Here is a 24,108-nt window from a genome sequence, read left to right as displayed (position 1 = left end):
TTTAATGCTACGCAAATCCTGAATTATTCATTCTTAGAATCCATTTATCATTTCATTATCTCTGCTCATTGGGGTCCCCTAAGAATCTGAATCTAATATTTGATTTTGTAAAGAATAATAAAGTGCGTGTAGATTGTTTATGCAAGAATATTTATTCTAAATTTCTTATTTGAGACAGCCCTGAAAACTTTAACTCCAAAATTCCCCTAATTTCTCTCCCAAAAATTTTTAAATACGATTGAACCTATTTACATAACTAATTCTATTCTATTTTTATTAACTATAGTTTGATTGACAAAAGCAAGAATGAGAATAGAAGCAAATATTTAATTTCCCATTAGGTTTTGGGTTTTTTTTAGCTAAATTTGATTTACCGGATGGATATAATTTTTGTAAATAAATAATGTGAATAGCTTTCGTATTAATCACTGTATAAAACGCCAGATACTCATAAAAGCATAACAACTAATTAATAAAAATATCATTTAATGCCGGTTAAAATAAAAGGTGCGATTACCATCGTAAAACCTGATCTATTTCAAACGTAATGTAAATTGCATAAGAATATTTATGTACATAAAATTTTAATGGTAAAGATAGGGTAGGCATCTACATGTAAAGAAAAGAGTTTTGTTAAATATGTATTGTTGTGACGAATTCATAATGGATTGCTTATTTTGTTGGGTATTACGTCACTTGTAGTAACAATCAATTTAGAAGATACTACCTCATATCATCGCCATAAAGTGTAAACCTGCCAAGTCACATTTTACCTATTTTACAGAAAAGTCAAAAAACTGCCTAAATCAACTATATTTTACCTAAATTATTGTATGCTTGCCTTGTTTTATTGGTTTTTATTAAATAAATGATAATCTAATAGAAACAATATAAAACTGTGTATAACAAACTGTTTTAAGTCAATAAATAAAAATAGGCAGGTTTGCATTTTGTGAACTCAAATTTTGGCTGGACTTGGCAGGTTATCCCCATAATAATAATTAATACCTTAATATTAAATAAAACCAAAATACTAGTAATCGTTTAATATTTTATTACAAAAAAATACTAAAATTATTTGAAGTAACAAAGTAAAAAATAAGTGAAAAATTATATTATATTCTTTACATATTTTTTTTCCTAAATTACTTTGTTTTATGGGGCAAGTCATCATAAAATGTGTGGTAGTCCCAGAGCAAAGTTTTTTTTATAGCCTGTAGATCTTCATATTTTCGGGAAGCTATTTTAAGGAAAGCGGACTTAAATCTTTCCATAAATATGTTCTAGATATTCGGCTTTTCCTTTGTGGAAGAATTTCCCACGAGTCCGAAAAATGAATTTTATAGAAAATATCTCCTTCCGGCATGTATCTCAGAGCACGAATATCAGTAACTTTCAGGTCTCCTTTAACATTACCAGGTCTGATTTTTTTTATAAAATTGCACACAATTAAGACTTTTAAAAAAGTCGTAAGTAAGATAGTTTACATCATACGGCGCAGGTATTGGGCAATAGCAATGTTAAGTAAAACATTCGACATGGTGCAGTTGCAATTTTGGTACTCACATCCATCAGAATATATAATAAGGGTGACTTTTTCATTAGGATCTTCTGAAGGTGTAATATTTGGCAATATTTTTTTTTCTAAAAAAAATAACCATATGCTTGCAAATTCTTCAGCTTTAAGTTCACCTTCAGATTCATTCCATAGAAAGCAATAAGAGTCTGAATTCATTAAATTATAAAAGAAAGATTGTGCACTTGAAGTTTTGTTTTATAATATAAAGTAGACACTTTAGATACGGGACACATTAGCACAGCTTGCAAATCCACCGTAAATACATAATAATTTTGTGTATTTTTATCCTTTTTCTTTTCCTACCTTGCCGCATTTTTTTTTTGTATGTGACTCTTGTATTCATCTTCCGAGATGTTGTCAACCTTGTAACTAACGCATTTTTCACATTGATCTTTTTTCGGGTGAAAAATGGCATAATTTTTTTCTTCAAAAGCCTTGGAAAATGTTGCTATACAAAGCGGCTTCACATTTTTTGATTCGCACCAATTATTGATGTAAAAATCATAAAGACTTTGTTTAGATTACCACTCAGCTAAAAGGTATTTATATTTTTTTCTGATGTTAATCTGCAGTAATGAGACTCCATGACTGGCAATAATTTGAAAAATTGCAGTAAACATTCACGACGCAATTCGAATGGCTTTTTTTGACCTTCCATTGACGTTTCTCTTTGAACATTAGGCGAACGGGAATGAAAAGACCGTTTCCAATGGAGTATCGTCCAGCGACCTATTCCTAAAGTGGTAATGAACATTGTCCTACAAACTCTAAGGTTTTCTTCTCCTACTCTTACAAAATATTGAAGGGTTTGTCCCCTTTTACTTTCACTTTTTTTTGTCGGTTTCTGTGTTTTTTAAATGGTATAGAAAAGACAAGAGTGTTTACATAAACTTTTTTTTTCCGCCCAAGCCATTTTCCAAAAGTTGTTAAAAATAAGTTGCCTTTGTCCTTCATTTACTGCAGAGCATTTTAACATTTCTTTAGGGTTTTGTTTACATTTGCACCTTTCCTTCATTGTACAAGGTTTTTGACCCCTTTCTCTTAACTTTCTATTTTTTTCAGCAAACCACGTTGATTCTTGTACTTAAAAGCGCTTTTTACGTCTTTTACTTTTTGTCGGGTAACTATAAGATGAGCCTAAGTCGGAATCTGAATATGGTACCAACCTGCTAGCTTCGTCATCGGAAATATCAGAAATTGTAGATTCTATATTGGATTGTTTTTTAATATGATTGATTCTTGATGTAAAAGCACAAGGAGCTTCATTTAAATTGTCCAGTAAAGGAATTTCATTCAGTACAATAACTTCTTCACAATTATCTAATTTTTGCACATTTTCGGCTATTTGGAAGTTTTTAAAGGGTTGATTTTCTTTTATGGGAGAGTCTAATATATCCATTGGTAACTCCAACGACAGGGGAATTGAGTTTACACCACTACTTTCCCCAAAAGAATACTCCCATTATTATGCTCAGAGTCTTCTCCCAGCTCTGAGTCTTCGGTTTCATTTGCTGTTTGGCCGATGGCCATATCAAGGATTCGTTTGGCACGTGACATCTTAAATTTAAAAAAAAACTTTCATTCATCATCTATTATAATTTAAAAAGGGTTTACATAAATATAAATTTTTTGGCAAACAATTTATTGCTTATTGTGGTTAACACGCTTTTCTATAAAAGTAAATACCATAACAGTAACTTATTGCTGTACTAAAATATTATGTTTTATTTAATTTATCTAATTGTAAGAAAATTAATTAATAAAATTATTTAATTTTGTAAGTTTTTTGTCAAGTAGAAAAACTGTTTTCTCCTCATGATATTTAAAACAACATTTAAGAAATACTGCCAAGTCTTACTAAAACAATAAACGATAATTACCGCTGAATAAAAAATAATTACTGCATGCAATTTGGATAACAATGTTTTAACAACTTATCTCTTGTGTCATTAAATAAGAAAAATATTCCAAACATCCAAAATACTAGAGGTAACTTAAAATAATGCACATTAAACTCAATTGCGACACGTTCTCACAAGATCACCATTGAAAATGCACAAATGGCTGTGTGGATTTAGCTGTGTTTACAAAGTGGATTTGAGTCGGCGGGAGTTAGCTGTTATTCTCATCATATAAAATAAGGATTATTATTACACATTTGTAGTTGGCAGGTCAACTAAACGTAGAATATATAGTGCTGCCGGTTTTTCGAGAAAAAGCATTTTAGCCAAAAATGGACTTAGCACGTTTACACTTTAAGGCGACGATATGCTCAAATATTGAAAACAATATGAAAATAGACTTATTCACGTATTTAAAAGAAATCTGAACTTAAATCTTTAACGAGTCCTTTCCTTATATTTAATTTAATGTAAGTTCAATAAATCTTAAATAGAATAATTTACTTGAGGTATAACAGATTTTTTTATATACCCAGGAGCTGAATTTCACCTAATTTTATTATGATTATTGAAATTGAAGAGAATGAAAAAAACGTATTTATTTTTCAACTACCGTTATCAAGGTAAATAAAATAAAATAAAATTAAATTAAATTAAAAATATACTTGCCGGCACAAAATTCCGCTACCCTGAAATATTGGCCAAGTTTGATGTTTTATAAATTTTTTATTTTTTATCAGATTCTCACGATTTTGCCATCAGCTTTTAGATACATTTTATCTATTTATGATTAGGCTATATTATACAGAAGTAAAACAAACTGTTGTTTTTTCTCGTAATTTCAAAACACCCTGTAGAAAAATTAAGGTGGATAATTCTGTTTACATACTGTTTACAAGGAATCTTTGATGTATTCTAAACATTTCGATTTTTGATTCATTCCATTATCTCATTTCTGCTGCGAGCTGCAAATTTTTTATTAAAACGCTGATATGAAGCCTATTTTTAGATAATTAAAGTCAAGTTTTCGGTTAAAAATTATCGACGTTGGCTAAGGACGCAATTAATGTGACATAAAGTTTGACAGTGTCACTATTATAATTTGTTGTGTATCATTATGGTATTAACTCCAGCAGACGTGGGTAGAATTGTTGCGATGGCCGTAGTAAAAGTTATGTCGCCCGTACTCTGAGATTTCCGCGGTCTACAGTTCAAGATGCCTGAAATAGGTATTTACAGACGGGAATTTTTACTAGACGACAAGGATCTGGCAGAAGGAGAATGACCACTGCAGCTGATGATCACTTTGTCACCATTAGTTCTTTAAGAGATCGAAGATCTACTGCTGTGTGTCTAAAAAATGACTTGCGAATACTTCATGGAGTAAGTGTAAGTGAAAGAACGATACGTAGAAGATTAGCAAAAGCTGGACTTTATTCACGAAGGCCAGCAAAATGTCCGCAATTACTTCCTCGGCATCGACAACACCGACTGAGGTTTGCAAGATCGCATTTTGAGTGGACTCTAGAACAATGGGCAAACGTACTATTCACAGATGAATCCAGGGTTTGTTTAAGGACGCCGGATGGTCGTGAGCGGGTATACATACGTAGAAATGAAAGATATGCCGACTGCACCATTTCAGAACAAATCTCATATCGTGGCGGTTCAGTCATGATTTGGGCGGGTATTTCTACCGAAGCACGCACCAATCTTGTATTTATTGGAAAAGAAGCCCTAACGGCCCACCGTTACATTGACGAAATCCTTCAAGAAGTTGTTGTCCCATTTGCTCCATTCATTGGGAACCAATTTACATTAATGCATGATAATGCTAGACCTCACGTTGCACATGTAGTAAGCGAATATCTGGAATGTCTGTTGGACTCCCAAGATTGGAATGGCCCGCATGTAGCCCGGATCTCAACCCAATAGAACATCTTTGGAATCAACTTAAAAGGGCCGTTCGTCGTCGTCCTGTACAACCACAAACCTTGCAAGACTTACGACTAGCGCTGATCGAAGAATATGAGGCTATTCTGTGAAGAATATGAGGCTATACTGTGAAGTGTGTGGATGGCTTCTAAAGCCCTGATGATGCTCTAACTAGAGCGAAACACGTGTAGGCCGTTTAATTACATGTTGTGAGACCGTGACTTTGTGTTTTTCTTTGTTTTTCGTCAATTTTGTATGTTGGTCTCTTAGAGAAAAATGGATGAGATTTTTGGAAAAGAATAAGGAACCTTATTAATTCGATGCCGCGAAGACTGCAAACTGTTATTGCTGCGAGAGGGGGAAATACACGTTATTAAATTTGTTTTTTTTAATTAACTTTATGATATACCTAGTATTTGTTTCTCCTAATAAAAATACGCTTCAAATCAGCGTTTTAATAAAAAAATTGCAGCTCGCAGCAGAAATGAGATAATGGAATGAATCAAAAATTGAAATGTTTAGAGTACATCAAAGATTCCTTGTAAATAGTATGTAAACAGAATTATCCACCTTAATTTTCCTACAGGTTCTTTTGAAATTAGGAGAAAAAACAACAGTTTGTTTTACTCCTGTATAATATAGCCTAATCGAAAAATACTACTTTACAAAATGATTTTAAAAAATCACAACAAATGTATCTAAAAACTGATGTCAAAATCGTGAGAATCTGATAAAAAATAAAAACATTTATAAAACATCAAACTTGGCCAATATTTCAGGGTGGCGGAATTTTGTGCCGGCGACTGTATAATATATAATTATAAAAGATTTTTCACATCGAATTTTAAATTCTATTTTATGTTCGATCCTAATTTAATACGTTTCTTTTAATACTTATATAAATATAATCATTAATAATAAAATCTTAAAAAATAAATTATTTAGAAAAAAAGATGTATTAGGTTCCATCCCAACATGACCCAACACTGCAATTTCTACAACTTCATTTCTCACTAGATGCGAACTTCATTTTTTCTCTTTTAAACTGATCCTATTTCTTAATTAACATCATCACATTATATAAGGATGATTTATCCTTTTATGATTATCATTAAAAGTAGGTGCTACTGCTCTAACAGACTTATTTTGTTGATAATAAAAACCCACTAGCTTAATTCTTTCATGCAGCGTATTAACAGTACTTATCAATACTATCAAGATGACTAGGACCAGATTAAATAAATACTTTGTGCTACTGTTGTTATTGCTCACTTCAAAAAAACGACAATATCAAAATGAAAATAACTAAATCAACAAAAATGTCGAAATATGCAGGTATTTGCTGCAAATTTGTCGTTTTCGTCAAAATAATTTCAATTTTCACAATGTACTTTTTTTCTTGATTAGAGATAATACCTGGTTGGTAAAAAAATATGCAGGCCATAAAATGGGAGGAAATAAACTTTTGAAAAATGTCAGCCACTTATATTCATATTTCTTGAGAACGACTTAATAAAATAAAAAGGAGTAAAGAATAAAATTACCGTTAATTCAAGGTATCATTTGACCCCTATTCCTATTAAAAAAAATTGACGTGGAAGCTCTGGGGGTGAGAAGTTGACGTCAGAGAAACGCCATTTCTTTCAATAAATGTCTCTCTGAATATTAAATTTGACGAGTTTGGCTAAATAATTTATTTATTAGGATTTGCAGGGTGGACTATTTTGCCTCGGACACCCTGTATTTATACCTTAAGAAAAATTTACTTTTTTTTAGTTTAAGATTTTAAAGATTTTTAGTTTAAATTCATAATGTATCCATTTGTAATGAAATCGAATCGAAATAAATATATGAATTAAACGACGAAGATTTTAAATCCGGTCCTTTACAGCTAAAAGTATGAATATTGGACCGGAAAGATTTTTTAGGCGTGTATTATATTTATAAAATTGTTATACCAAAGCCTCTTAAATATTGAGAATAAAATGTAAATATTGAGCACAAAAATATCTATGTGTAAGCCGCTTAGATTCGAGAAAAAATTGGAATTAAAACATTAACCGATAAGTAGCGCAACTTGTTTAACTTGGATACTATACTATTCTATAATAAGCTCAATATTTAGTTTGAATTTATAGTATATATTATATAGACTAAAGTATTATTATTTGTTTTTTTTATTTATTGTTTTATTTGGAAACTTTAAAGTCTTGAGCTACAGTCCAAACCTCAACTATAGAATTTTCAAAGACAGCATCTAAGATATTTTCGTCAACTTCAGCTGTACGTACAATTTTGAAAGCTGCACTAAAAAGTTGAATTATTAGTTGTGTCTCGAGACTGTAAAGCTGCCATAGTTACACTAATGAGAATAACAATAGTTAAAATAATGACCGGTAAGTTTTGGGTTGACACCCCTAGAGGGAATTAGTTTTGTACCAGTTTAATCCCTGGATATCTTGGATAGCATTTAAATTATATGGAAACTATATAAAGGAAATTTTATTCTTTCTAATTCTCATATTAGATAAATAGTTGTAGGAGCAAAGACTATTGAGTTATGGAGCAAAACATTTATGACGATATTCCTGAAAGAAATTCTTCTTATGAGAATTTAATGCCCGGAGGAAAGGAAATTTAATTATTATTAGTTTTCATATAAATAAATTGTCAGAGTAAAGGCAATTGAGTCATGGGAAAAACATTCAAGAAGACACCCTTGGAAGGAATTCTTTTTTCGAGAATTTAGTTTTATAATATCTTGGACATTATTAAAAGTACATGATATTTGTATAAAATTCAATACAGGCAATTTTTCTTAATTATTATGTCTCTTTTGACTTTTAAGTCTTCATGAGTGCAATATCAGAAACACGTAACTGGATCCAATAAGTTTCTTAGTGGAAAAAAATTGAGTAATGATCCAGACTTCTAGCAGTTAAAAGAGATAAAATATTAATGATTTATTTCTATAGTTAACTGATAACTTAATCTTAAATTTTGATTCTAACTAGTCTTATTGTAGTCTGTTGATATCCAAGACCATCCTGTGAAGTTAAGATGATTGTAGAATTATTCTTCAATAATACGTATAAGTATATTAGGAGAAAATTGAAAGTAGTCGTCCATTTTTTTTTAAGAGACTTCTTACAAAAGACTACAAGTTTGGTCAAAGTCTCCAAGTTCTTTTACGATTAATGATAATCTGGTATAATAACATTCATTGCATCTATTCGGAGCCTGCATATACAATATTATGTGAGTAGAATTTTACAAAAAATCCTCGATTACCGTATTTCCGTTTCTTGTTCAAATTTAAAAAAAAAAATTGATATTTGATTCATCTTAAGTACATCCGCTAAACATTTTACTCGAACGATCACAACTTTTTCCATCAACGATCGATTTTTTTTTCAGGTCGGACGCATTCGCTTTGCACTTTTTAACAATTTCAGTGCGGCATATCTGCTTTGATACGGATTTATTTCAGGTTCATTGAGAGTTCGAAACAAGACGGATCGTGATTTTGATTTGAGATAGCGTCGGTACCGCATAACTTTGCCTCGATTTCAATGAGACTTTATTGGTATTAGTTTGTGTAGCAATCTTGTTACCTTTGATATATTTTATCGGGGCGACGGTTTCCCTGGTTTTTATAGTTTCTGGGCAGAAATATAATATTAAGCGTGTTTTATATTTTAAAACATTACAAAAGCAATAAAACATGACAAAAACAAATAAAATAAATAAAAAAACAATATTTTTTTACTTATCAATTTTTTTCGTTGCAGGGTCTCAAAAAAAAGTTAAATCTTTAACAAGGAGGCAACTGGTTGACTTCATTCAAAGTGGTCCCTCGCGCGATATTAAGATGAGATATGACTCTTTACGTCAGCAAGTGAAAATGGCAATTGAATGCAAGTCATTATCAGCAGAGGATGTAGACACGATAGATAATTTTATCAAAGTCTATAAAGTAAAATGGGAAAATGCGCACCGATATATTATGTTCAGATTTGAGAAACAGAATGAAAACTGGCTAACAGGAAGCATCAATTTTTCTTCCAAGGCAGAAATATCGACAGCAGCGACACCTAGTATTGGTGGAAGAAAAAACGTTGACTTTGCAGCCTCAAGTGACCGCTCAAAAAGAAGAAAGACCGAAACTTTACGAAGCACCTTTACGGTACAAGAGTTGAGTTTTGCTGCTCAAATGCAACATCGAGCAAAAGGAGAATTGAATGTTTCAAACGTCATTAAAGAAGTGGTTTTTTCAACACCGGCTCGTGCTAAAAAATATAAAAAAGCCTATTATTCTAAAATAAAACTTATTCCGCTTTCTTCTGACGAGGCATTAATAATTAATAATATAATAATTAAATAAATTTGCCAGTTACTTGTGGTTGAAGCAAAATTAACTAAGTTTCAGTATAATAAAGGGTGTTTTTTTGAGAGGTATACAAATTTGAAGTGAAATAAAACTATAAAAAAAAAATATTGACATGGTATTGGTTTTATTTAAAAGATATTGTTATGCCATTAGTGCTTAAAAATGATTTCGGGCATATGAGCGCCACGGCTGGTTCGAATGTAGCGTAATCGGGAAGGCCAATTTTCGACCACTTTTTCAAGCATCTGGGGCCGTATCTCGGCAATAACGTGGCGAATGTTTGCTTCCAAGTGATCCAACATCTGTGGTTTATCTTTGAAGACATGTGACTTCACATATCCCCAAAGAAAGTAATCCAGGGGTGTGAAATTATGCGATCATGGAATGTTTTTCGCAATAAATTGATAGTGTCACGCGCTGTGTAGCATGTTGCACCATCTTGTTAAAACCAAAGCTCTGCCACATCAAGTCGGTTCAACTGAGGAACAAAAAAGTCGGCAATCATGGCTCTATAACGTTCTCCATTGACTGTAACATTCTGGTCGTTATCATCTTTAAAAAAATATGGGCCAATGATTCCTCCTGACCGTAAAGCGCACTAAACTGTGACTTTTAATGGATGTAAGGGCGTCTCAACAAAAGCTTCTGGATTTTCTCCACTCCAAATTCGGCAATTTTGCTTATTGACGAAGCCGTTCAACCAAAAATGAGCCTCATCACTGAACAAAATTTTGGATTGAAAAAATAGGTCAAGCTGAATACTGTTTTCCGCCCATTCACCAAACGTACGGCGCGCATAATGGTCACGCGGTTTCAGTTCTTGCACAAGTTGGATCTTGTAAGCTCGCAAGCCAAGATCTTGCCGCAAAATCTTCCACAAAGTGGATGGGCACAGCCCCAGTTGTTGTGCACGATGGCGAATCAATTCATTCGGATCCTCTTCAACACTATGCTCCACAGCAGCAATAACTTCTTCTGTGCGCACTGTATGGCGTCTTTGTGGATGCTAACTAGAGTATGCGTGGTACGAAAATGATCCATGGTTTTTCGAATAACTTGCTCGGATGGCCGATTATGTCGACCGTAAAATGGACGCAGCGCACGGTAAGTTTCGCGAATTGAACTATGATTTTCAAAATATATTTGCACCATTTAAAAGCGTTGTTCTGGAGTAAGTCTATTCATTGTGAAATGACAAACTGTACTGACCACGAATACACCACCAATTGTCAAATTGACAATCACCAGAAACAGTTTTGACAACTTAAAATCCAAACCTCTAAAAAAACACTCTTTACAATTAGAAACTCGTCAAAAGAGCATAATGCTAATATCTACCCAAATTATGAAGCAGTAACTCAAGCAAAAAAGCGGTGTTATTCTTCGGATTTAATTATTACTGAAAGTTTGGCTGTAGTTCCGTTGCAGAATTTGCTTGACCACACAATTACTCATTTGAGTAAATCCCTAAAAGAAGTGTTGCAAGCATGCAACCATTTAGATAATCTTTGTTTAATTTTAAAATGGGGTTGTGATGGAAGCCAAGGTCTAACTGAATACAAGCAAAGATTTACCGATCCTACGGTATCCGATGCAAGTATTTTTCTTTCATCGCTGGTGCCCATTTAGTTAATATCAGGAGATCCAGTCAGTGATGATAAAGTAGTTATCTGGCAAAATCCACGAACTTCTTCAACTAGGTATTGTAGGCCTATAAGAATAAAATTTGTCAAAGAGACTACTGAGCTTACCAAGCAGGAAGTTTCTCATATTGAAAATCAAATTGCTTTACTAGCTGCAAGTAAAATCGAAGTAAATGAAAATGAAGTTTGTGTCAAACATAATAAGCTTTTTTACAATGATTGACGATTACAAAATCTGTAATGCAGTAAGTGAAAATTCTTGTACGCAAAAATGTTATTCATGTGGTTTATCCTAACTAAAGATATTGACAAATCTAAATTGCGTTTTGTATTGTCGTCATTTCATGCCTGGATAAGGTTTTTTGAAAGTCTTCTTCACCTGGCGTACAAACTATCAATTCGTCAATGGCAAGCACGCGGAGAAGACAATAAGCAAAAAGTTGCCGAACAGAAGAAAAAAATTCAGGAGGCTTTTCGATTGGAAATGGGTTTGTTGGTAGATAAACCAAAACCAGATTTCGGGAGCAGCAATGATGGGAACACTGCTCGTCGTTTTTTTGAAAACTCAGAGATTTCCTCCAAAGTAACAGGAGTAGACATTGATATAATAAAAAGATATAAAGTTATACTAACAACCATTTCCTCTGGATTTTCAATAGACGTTAATTTTTTCAAAAATTTTTGTCTTGAAATAGTTAGAAAATATGTAGCACTCTATTCATGGTACAATATGCCAACAACAGTACATAAAATGTTATTGCATAGTTCTGACATTATTTCATTAGCGATTTTACCTATGGGCCAACTCGGAGAAGAGGCACAGGAAAGCAGAAATAAAGACATTAAAAGATGTAGGGAAGACTTTTCCAGAAAGTTTTCAAGACTTCAAAACATGGAAGATGTTTTCCATAATTTACTAATTTTATCTGATCCATAGATTAGCAGTTTTAGAAAAAACGAAACAAAGAAACTCACGACTTTTTCTCAGGAGATAATTATATTTTTTAAAGAGCCCCACTTTCCGATAAAGGAAGTAGAAGAAGAAAGAAAGGAAGAAAAAACCGATTCAGAAAGTGACAGTGAGTGAATGTATTCTTGAGTGTACTTTTGAGACTTTTATTGTATTATAAGTATGTATATATTGCTTTTGTATTAAACCCTGTATATTAAAAAAAAGGTGAAATTATAAGAAATACTAGAACTCAAATATTTGTATCATTTTTCCTTAATTTTATAATATTGTAAAATTTTGGGTACTTAAATAAGATACCAAAATCCCTGGAATCAGTTATAATTAATTATAATTAATGTTTTTTGCGTTTATAATTTTATTAAGGGAACAGTTTTTTGGTATACCCTGTATATTTTAACAAAATTGATCTGTTTAATAAATTTTTTATTTTTTTGTCGAAGTTATAAACATTTTAAAGCCCCAAAAAATCTCATAATACATTTTGGCCAGGAATTTGCTGAAATTCGCCTGTGTGGAGCGGTTGGGACTAGAGACCCTAATGTTTCGGACCACTTCTTAATATATTGTAGTTTGCATTCTGAAAAAATTGTTAAACCTCCAACCTAGAGTTTTACTTATCGTGACATCCGAAATATTGATAAAGATAAATTACAGTTTGATTTACGGAATATTTTTTATGATACAAACGATATTGACGAAAAGGTGAATTTCTTTACAGACAAATTGCTTTAGCTTTTTAATCGTAATGCGCCAACAAGAACCATCAAAGGTAAAAAGAAACCGTATGCACCGTAGATAACTGAGAATATTCGGGTAATGATTAAACTATGAAATAAAGCTTTAAATAGGTTTCGACAGACAAAAAATTATAATCACTGGTCGTATTACAAACAACTTATACTTACAAGAAATTATACTACTTCTATTATTCGTGCTGAAAAAAAGGCTTTTTTCTTAACCATGAACTAAAACATAGTAATACTAAGGACAAGTGGAACTTAATGAGAAAAAAATAGGAATTTGTCAAAAAGTTTTTCCAAATTCCTATTTTTCTCATTGAAAAGTCCAAAAACTCTACATTACCTGAGAATTTATTAAAAAACTTGAATGACGCAAATTCCCATTTTTCCAATATTTCTATCCAGCCACTTAACATCGATACAGGGCTTCTTAATTATTACCGTACTAATACTGCCGTGTTAAGAAAAAACGCCTTAACTACATTTTTTTTCAAAATTGAGACTTAAGTGCCATTAAAAAATTAAGGTATTTTCTAACTAAATGAGAAACAAAAACACCTTATCTTGCCTTGGTTTGGGAATAATGGCCATTTAAAAATCCACCTTAAGTGTAAATCTAACATTTATGTTATTTAAGAGTGCAGAAAAAGACCTCAACTTGTTACAATAACGCCTCAAGTCAACGCTGCATTAAGAACCGTGTTAATTTAAAATGCCTTATCTTACGACGCATGCGTAATAATCGTGTATACTCTGCAGTTAAGGCGCATTTGCCTCAAAACATAGGAATCGTTTTGACTACGAACGAGTTTGACTTTATTGAATGTTTGCTAATTTATCAAAAGTTTAAAATAAAGTTGTTGTAAGTGTTGTAACTATTATTAATTTGTGACTTGTTCACCATAAGGAATCAGACAGGTAAATGTTTCATGCTATTAATTGTTTGCATGAAGCATATTTTTGTCATTGTTGGAACTAAAGGTGGGTTCATTTACGGCGAATTTAATTTAGCATTTAGTTTAACTTTATTTTAAAGGTTAGACCAATGGTATTTAATAAAGGCTAAATCTAATTTAATTTAAGAAGTAATTTAAAAGTTAACTAATTCTAACTGCTGGGGAAAAGGGAACTGCTGGTTTTAAAAGCTATAAAATCAGCAGTTCCCTTGGCAGCGGCCATGTGACCAGAATATATTTATTTCATTGGAAGAAATATTAAATCAAATCAATATAATATCTCTGCATAAACACTTAAAAATTAAATAAAATCAAGTCCTAAATTGGATTAACGGAAAAATAATATTAAATTTCTGTATGAACCCACCTTAAAAAATACAATTGTTATATTATCTAAAATTTTTAATTAGTTAATACAGTTTCTATTTTTTTTTCTTCTAAAATTTGCTTTTGACCGTAATAAAAGATTTTAACAACTGATTATCGATATTAAACTTGTAGAATGTCAAGTGCCAAGAAAATCTTAGAAATGGCAAAACTGGCAGTGATTAGGGATAATGCGATTGAACCAGAATATCGCGAACATCAGCTTGATTTCATTGAAAATTTTGAACCTTCGGATATGATTTTTGAGGACAGTGATCCACCAATGCCAATTCGTAGTAAAAGTATGTCTCCTGCTAGAAATATACTTTAACAAAGAAACCTAAACACCATGTCCCAACAACCATTATGCAACGATTATAACAATGTTCAGTGCCCAAAAATTATTATTCATGATAATGTCAAATTAAAAAATAGTTATGAAGAAGACACAATTGCTTGTAGCGAAAATCACCATATTTTGACTTTGCAAAATATGGTTGCATATCCTGACAGCAGATTTGAGTATATTAATTTAAATTTTAATGATAAATAATTACCAGATATGTCCGAAAAGACAGATGAAATGGAAAAAGATATTGAAGTATGTAATATAATAGAACAAGAATTTGAAGAATTATTTGCCGACAATGTTGGCCTAGGTGAAAATCAAATAGCTCTTATTGAACCTGCAGTGTTCATGATTTTACAGTAGTTGATGAGACATTAGGAGGCAACTTGGAAAAGAAGAAAAATATATATCTTACTCTACTGAGTGATGGTCAAGGAGGTGTTATCTTCGAAAGTCATTTAAATACAAATGAATATGACACAGGGGTAATCAAGGGTGAAACTAAAGAGAAAATCATTATAGAGGAAATTGAACACGAAACAGACATAGCAGAAAATCAGGACGAAATAAATGTAGAGAAACATCAGGAAATCGCAGCGGAGATAAGGAAAGATGAAACTCAAGCAAGCACAAAGGAAAACAAAGAAAACTCAGACATGGGGGAAAATCAAAACGAAAAAGATACGGGGCAAGACGAAGACAGAATTTTGTTGTACACAAAAAACGGAATTTTGCGTAAAAGAAAGAGATGCGGTGAATAAAGAGGTACAAAAAATGGAAGACAAGTTGCGAGACTCTCATCCTTTATTGCCCCCATGTACAAATACGTGTAAGAAAAAATGCTTTACGAAAGTAGACCAGGAACGAGACATCAGGTAAATCAAGAATACTGGAACCTTACCCTACGTGGAAAGAGAGACATATGTTTGTGAATCAAAGCATCGAGCAAATTGCTGTTAAACGGCAAACCACCACTATTGTTTCATCTGAGGACAGCATATCAAAAAGGAACAATACACATAATTTTTTGCTTAAAGATAAAAAAGGAATATTGATTTTCGTTTGTCGCACATTTTTCCTAACGACCTTTGGTTACACCAAAAATAATAATACAATTATTAAATCATCAATATCCTCTAAAAACTCATTGACTTCCATAACAATAAATGATAATCGAGGTAAACATTCAAACAGAAAAATTGTTGACCGAGAATTGCTAGAAAGACATGTTAATTCGTTTCATCTGTGCGTTTCTCATTACCGTAGAGAGCATGCGCCACTTCGTAAATATCTTCCTTCTGATATCACTATTACACAAATGCATAAAGATTTTATAGAAAAGCATAATAATGTTGATTGTTCTTATTATACCTACAGAGCTTTTGTTAGAGACCAAATGAAGATTTCGTTTGCAAAGCTGAGCCACGAAGAATGCGAGCAGTGTGAGGCGTTCGGACAACATCACTTAACTCATACCAAAAATAACAGAAAAAAATATAGAAAAGATACCGAGTCTACTACAGAATGGACGCCAATAAAAATATGTGTTTCCGCAGACCTCCAAAAAGTCATAATGCTTCCTCGCATCGATACATTTAAGCAGGTATTTATAAAAATGTGTTTCTTTTTATTCTTGTTTGTGTTTTTCTTCTCTTTAGTAGTTGTATTTATATGTTCTTCCCATTTAATTAAACTAAAAGGAGGAACTACAAAATTTTAGTAGTTCTTTTCTGGTAGTTTAATAAATTTACCCAAATATCCATTTGTGAAAAAGGTCGTTAAAAAGTTTTTAAACATAATATTTTTTAGGTATTGTTCACCCAAAGAATTATTGCGTTTAATGAGAGTTTTGTCGCAGTGGGCATCAGCTGTAATATGGCATGAGGGATTAGCGGGACGCAAAAAGGACGAACTTTGCAGCGCTTTTCATAAATATTTGCTTATGCAACGTGATGTTTTGTCTGGTTTGATAATTATCAATTGATAATTATTATAAGTTTGATTAAAATCTGGCTTGATAATTGTGCTGCACAGAATAAAAATTGGACTTTATTTTCTTTTTTGGCACATATCATTAACTCATTCTTTTATGTCTGCTGACAGTTTCCACCATCAGGTGGAGCAGTCTATGAACTCTTATGGTTCGTCTTTAAATACCGGAGCTGGAGGGAAGATTTAAGACTTTAATGATTTTCAAGGTGTCATCGAGCAAGTCAAGATGAAAAATGTAAAAGTCCTATCAATGGAGCTAAGTGACTTTAGAGGTTGGAAAGACCACAGCTCATTAATGAAAATTAAGAAGTATTCACCAAGACCATACCTTAGTGATATTGTCAAACTAAAATTTGAAAGAGGTATTCTAACGAATACAATTCTCATTACACCGAGGTAAATTTTTTAACAGCAAAATATCTGAAAAATTTAACCGAACCAAATGTGAGATCACAATTTCGAGTTGTCACTAAATCGAGAAAGGCAGATATTATAAAAAAGTTATGTCTTTTGATGCCTGAGAATCAAAGACATTTTTGGGAGGAACTGCCGGTTTCCAATAAAGCTACAGACTTGTCTCAGGATATTGACTGATAAATGGTTCCAGTTATTTTTCCTATTTTGTTATTATTTTATGATCACCCTGTTTAGATGTATTCAATTAAAGCGGCGTGTATAAAACAGTTTTTTGCATTATTAAATGAATTTTTAAAAACTTCCTTATGATAGATAAGGTCTTTTTAAGCAACAAATGCAGGTCTAAAAACCTAATAATATGATATGAAAACTTCTCATGCGTACATAAGGCGTTTTAAGTCAATTAACACAAGTATCAAAAATGCCTTATCTATAATTATTAAACTTGGTAATTAAATAGGATCTAAAACTGCCCAAATTAAGAAACATTCTCTTTAAACAATTTTTTAAAATTAGTCTCAAACTATTTTTGTTTAAAAATATGGATGCTACAACTTTATATATGTTTCACTCTCTCCTGGACATTTTCCTTTTCAACAGGTAAGGCGTTTTTTCTTAACACGGCAGAATAGTCTAACGCATAATTCATTTAAGTTTAATGTTCAGTCACAAAATACCATCAATACAATTTTAGGAAAACTTAAGTCAAAAGCAATTGGTCATGATAATTTAAAGTTGGAGCTTATATTGCTCTGTTGTCCATTTATATTACCACATATTACTCATTTGATAAATTCATGCGTATTATCATGAGTTCACACACGTAATAGTGATTACATAATTGTTAGAGTGTATTAGCTTAGGTTGAAATTGTAAAAAGCTGTAACTGAAATAAATAGAATGCTTAATTCAAACGCAAACAAATATTCTAAAAATATCCTTTTAACGAACACCTTGCTTTTAGATGAAAATTATTCAAGTTATAAATTAACGGTAATTTAAGCATTATACAGTATTGATAATTATTATACAGCAATTGATTGCCGTATAATAATTATCTTCCGCCATTAATAATTTAATAATTTTAAAACGCAAAAGGTAAAACGAAATATGGCTTGATCGAAGTTGTTTTCATCTAAGCTCTAAAACGGCTCGAGACCTCATTAAATCTTGAAATTATATGCAAATTTTACACTTATATGCAGTAAAATGTAAAATATATGTATGAAAAGCAAGTTAGACCGACGCAAAAAAGGCCTATTTAAATGATGGCTGGTTACGTTTACGCTTTTCTTATAAATTTAGCTGTTACGCCTGTTTTCTTAAAGGGGGGCATGTTAACAACCTCGACGTCCAGTTTTGACCTAAATTTAAACTTATTAAATTTATACTAAAATATGCTCTTCTGAAAAACAAATTAATGCTAATCTACATATCTTTTAGAGCATAACCTAAGTGGATACGAAGCACTTTAATTTAATTGTTACTTAAAAAAAGGAATTGTGTTTTATTCAATTTTGTGTATTTTAATTAAAATACAACAAAGGCATATCTACAAGTTTTCATAAATATGTAATATTCAAGCAAATCTTATTGCCTATATTGCAATGAATCATCGTGATATGTCTGATGCAGATGCCTTAAATGGTAGCAGTGAAACGACGTTTTATTAAAATAAAGTTGTTAAAAGGACTGGTTAGGCCTGATCAAATCGCATTACTATATTTTAAAGCTATGCAAATAAACCTAAATTGGAATTTATTGATGGAAATCCAAGATTTATAGTAGAAAGGCGAAATAAATGTTTTTATCTATACAACTTAAGGAAATATTGCTCTACGTTAATGCTAATTAAATATAAATGAATGCACTAACTTAACCGTAAGAGACTAACATCAACTGACACCTTCACACATCATACAACTTAAGAATTCTGTAATTTTAATACCTGCCTGTTACTTCTTCTGATGGGTTAAACCTATATAAAACCGTTTTTTGTTCGTTTTTTTGTTAAGAAGTTTCTAATCTGGTTTATCTTATCTATCAGATTTATAAAATAATTTATTTAAAAAGAGTCATGTCTGTTTCTAAGATATGAATCTACTTAAGATTTACGAGAGAGGTTGAAGGCTCGATTTGCATATTAAATAAAATTTTCCATATAATTATTACTAATAGATGCTTATCTTTATACTTATATAGGTATATTTATGGCCAGTTGTTTTATTATCGATTTTCATCAGCTGTCAAAGTTTTATAGGCTTTAATAACTTTTACTGGATATATTTAATGTAATTTTGCATAAGAGTAAATAGAAGTTAATAAGGAATAAAAAAAATATTTAAGAATCATAATTGATATTGCTGTAATAATGATCAGCTAAAATTTATAATTTACTGTATTAAAAAAGAGTGATGAGTGTGCTACTGACAAATGATTCTGGTTTTTTGCTAGCTGGTGCCCAGAGGCCTATAAATAAAAATTTATCAACAGTAGCCTTTCAGTTTTGGAAAGAGAGGTTTTTGGTTTCGTCCAACTTTAAAATTAGTAAAAACCTATTTACAACTCATTAACTTAGGAAAGCTCTGATGGAGAACTTTTTTCTATTTGAATAAGAACACAATTTTTTCACGTGATTGAGTTCAACAATTTTACAAAAAAAAGAGTTGTTTTACTAATTGCATATAGTAATTCTAAAAAATTAAAGCTATTAATGCAAAAAGGTGTTAACTCACATTTTTTGTGAATTTGTTTTTATATTGTGCAAAAAGGTGTTAACATCCATTTCTATCAGTTAGTAAAAAGTTTTTTTCAAGAGATGGCAGTAATAACCCCAAAAAATTATATAAAAAAGGAGTTAATATCCCATTATCGCACCTTCTAAAGCGCATAAAGGTATTAACTAGCATCGTTTCTGCAAGAAGGTGTCAACAGAGTAGTTAACACCTTTTTGCAGAACACGCAGAAGCATTATTCGTTAGTCGTTTAGCACGTAGTCCCCCGTACTGTTGTATTTGCTTTTGGTGCAAATCTGTTTTGGTGAAGATAAATATTAAATATTTCTAACCTAATTTTGATCGCAAAATTAGTAAGAGAATGAACCAAAATAGCAGAACCAAGCGTATCTTAGCGCTGGCACTTCGGGAATATCAAGAAGAGGAACCGTTTCAAGATTCTGGTTCTGAATATATTCCTGAAGCAGACCATGGTAAGTTTTTAAATATGTATGTATAACAACTCGGTTTTTATTTTTTGTAAGTTTACATTTTTTATACATATCTGTAATAATATTTTTTTATTTGCTTTGGTAACGATTGTTATAGATAGGAGATATTATTACCGCCTATCCAGTTTAGTTTTTTGTTTTCAGAATCTAGTTCATCTGAGGAAGTGCCCGTTTTAGGAGTAAAAAGAGCAAGATATTTTTTGGGTATGTTGATTGTAGTAAGTATTGCAAAAAGACACTTTTCTTATTAGTTTTTTTTATTAGATACTGGAAATTCTTGTAATATTGAAATTACTCGTAAATCTGTTCAAGCACTCGACAAGGAAAACGATTATACAGATGAAGGTCTTCTAATTACTCAGGAAATTGGGAACGATAATGGTAATTCTTATATAAAAATGTTTTAAATTCTTAGTTCTCTATAATAAGCAAAAACTTATAAACAAAACTAAAAAATATTTCTTTAACTTGATCTTTAAATGAAAAATAAATTAAATTAAATATTTTTCCAAAATGGAAGAAATGGTTTTCCTGCTGAAGAACTTAACTTTGAAATACAAGGTAATTTTTTTTGAGGAAAAACTAATTCTAGAATAGTGATTTTTAAGAATAATTTAATATTTTTAGATATGCAAGAAATAGCTCCTTTTGTTGAAGATAGACAGAACGTTGAACGTATTTTTTTAGATATGGAAGAGTTAGTGGTTTCTGCTGAAGAGGCAAATAATTTTATCATACAAGGTATTTTTTTTTACAAAATTAAACGTAGCAGGTATTATTTAAAACGCAATTTTAGATTCGACTCGAACAAAAAAAAATCTAGAAAAGTTAGAGCAAAACCAGAAACTTGAAAGAGAAATGAAAAAAAAAATAATAAGGCTGCTGAAAAATCATATACAGACTATAAAGGTCAGGTGCAGCCAGCTAAAGTGTCAAGTGTAGGTAAGATATTGTGTAAAGAAAATTATCGACTAAAATGCGATTCACGTTTCACGGATGAAGACAGAAGCTTACTGTTTAACGAGTACTATGCATTACGAACTGACAAGAAAAACTTATACTTATTTAGTTTGATGAAACCCACTGAAGTAAAGAGGCCCACATTACATGCAGTTCGCTCCAAATCTTCCGAGTATTTTTTAAAAATAAATGGAGAGTCTCGAAAGGTTTGTAAAAATGCGGTTTTATCTAAGCTTGACATTGGCAGAAAAAAAATTGATTTGATTCGAAATCAAATAATAGCTGGTAAAACAACTCCAAAAAGAGATGAAAGAGGTCATCACTACAATCGGCCTGAAGCCATACCTGCAGAAACCAAAATGATTATTCATGAACATATCAAGTAATTCTTAGCAGAAATGTCCCACTATTCTTGTAATAAGAACCCTTTTTGGCTGTATTTATCACCCACCTTATCAATAAATAAAATGTACGAGTTATACAAAGCCTACTGTGTTAAAAGAAATCTGGAGACTGTTGTGTCAAAAGTTATCTACAGAAAAATATTTTTTGAAGATTTCAACTTAGGATTTGGTACTCCTCGATCGGATACTCGCAAAGTGTGCGACTCTGGTGAAGCAACAGATGAACATTCTGCGAAATTTAAGAAAGCCTTTGAACAACAAAAAAAAGATCGGGAGCTGGCCAAGACTATTAACAATATTCTATACATTACTTTTGACATGCAGAAAACTATGCCGTTGCCCAAAATTTCAACTAGCATTGCATTTTATTTGAGACAGGTATGGAGTGCACATTATTAGCACAAACGAGACAAACGGCAGGGGGTATTTTCATCTTTGGACAGAAGACAAGGGAGGTCGTAAATCTGAGAAAGTTGGAAGTTCTCTACTAGCGTTCCTAACTAATCTGGAACCACGACAAAAACATCTTGTAGCCTGGAGTGACTCAGCAGGCGGTCAAAACAAAAACTGGTTTATTATATGTCTTTGGCATTACCTTATACAGCAAGGAGTTTTTGAAACAATAGAACATAAGTTTCCTGAAGTGAACCACACATTTATGGATTCTGATCGAGATTTTGTCGGTTGTTGAAAAAGAAGTAAGAAAACATCAGAATATTTACACAGTTGATCAGTATGTAAACACCATGATAGAGTGCAGAAAAAAAACTCCATTTCAATTCATTAGAATGGAGGATAAGTTTGTGGATATTAAACAACTGGCTAATAAATTAAAATTAGTAAATAAAAAAAAACTCAGAGTAGTGAAAAAATATTGTTTAAGGATGTAAACTGGATGAAAATTTCAGAATTTGGTAAAACAAAGTATAGATATTCCCTAAGTGAAGAAGAAAGTTGGAAAGAAGTTTCCATTCTAAAAGGCAAAGGTACTACAACTCGCCAGTCAACTTCAACTACACGTGAGCTATTATCGCCCGTTGATAAAAGTAGGCCGATAGCATCTAAAAAATACGAAAATATCCAACAGCAAATGGCATACATTCCTGAAAACTTCCGTGCTTTTTACCTTGGCCTCAGAAAAGAAGACGAAGATTAACTATTTTACTTATTTACTTTAAATTACACTTTTGTAGCTTTTTTTTGAAAAATAAATTTTTTGAACTCCTTTTTGTTTTTATTTGATTTTCAAATGTAAATATATGTTTATGCAAAAAGGTGTTATCTTACATTTTTTTCCTAATTTTTATGACTATCCTCTGACTTTCTTGAATAATAAAAGTTTGTGTGCTATAAAAAAATGTTGGCCTTATTTACTTAACACTTGTTTTTGTAAAATGAAAATTAAATTAATAGCAAAAAAGTTCTATTCAATAAACTTTGACCCTAATTATCTCAAAATGTGTAATTTGTTAGTTAACACCTTCTTGCATTAATAGCTTCAATTCTTACGGAAATATGTTCTGCACATATATAATCTATATACAATACAATTTCTTTTGGCACTCGATAATAGATCAATATTTAGCAAATTTTACACATTTTTAAATATTACAAAAATGTCAATTTAAAAAACCCATAAAAGGATCAAGTAAAGTAATAGGTATTTTTTCTTTCCTTGGCTTACCATAGTTCTTTTTTCATTTATCTGGAGCTATCTGTAAGGCTAATATTACTAAAGAAAAAATAACTGCAATAGAGAAACACAGATTATTCATATATTTTAGATACATTATTTTTAAATAGCCTTATGCAATATAAAAAATTATAACAATAAAGCTCTATATTTAATAGTCTTTAGTAAGAACTATGTTATAAATGTTCTACATCCGTAGTCAAAACGGATAGTGGTCACTCTTCCTTTGAATTCTTACATCATTTAGAATAAATTTTCCACAGGACCCACCAGCGTAAAAAACGCAATAGATGTTATACAAGATGTCAAATAGTGCTTTTTTCACTTCAATTGTCAAGAATTTTTACAAAAGTTAATTTTTGTTAAAAATGATTGTGTGTTTATCTGTGTACTAGGCTCTCAAAAACAATATTAAAAACATATTTTTAAATAATTATAAATTACTGTGGCAGGCTTAATAATCTTAAAGGAGGCGTAGCTATCTATGCGTTACCTAACATTTTGTGAGAAAATTCCACAGATAAAAATTTAACATGCAAGTGTATTATCGAATGTACTGGCATTGCGCTGTCTGCAGAGATATG

At 31.4% G+C, this 24,108-nt stretch overlaps 2 long non-coding RNA genes across 2 annotated transcripts in view; one reads left to right on the top strand and one right to left on the bottom strand.

The window, feature by feature from the left end:
* Nucleotides 1–24,108, bottom strand: part of LOC126735951 (uncharacterized) — a 327,730-nt gene that overhangs the window by 184,094 nt on the left and 119,528 nt on the right. The gene's annotated exons all lie outside the window — the stretch shown is intronic.
* LOC126735946 (uncharacterized) lies at nt 20,220–23,050 on the top strand. The gene is made up of 5 exons (XR_007660558.1): nt 20,220–20,449; nt 20,612–20,671; nt 20,732–21,028; nt 21,095–21,208; nt 21,264–23,050. It is a non-coding gene; the product is annotated as an uncharacterized LOC126735946 (long non-coding RNA).

Source organism: Anthonomus grandis, chromosome 1 (assembly GCF_022605725.1).
Source record: "Anthonomus grandis grandis chromosome 1, icAntGran1.3, whole genome shotgun sequence".
NCBI classification, from domain to species: Eukaryota; Metazoa; Arthropoda; class Insecta; order Coleoptera; family Curculionidae; genus Anthonomus; species Anthonomus grandis.
The sequence above is the reverse complement of the archived record's forward strand: the minus strand, read 5'-3'. Positions and strand labels throughout refer to the sequence as shown.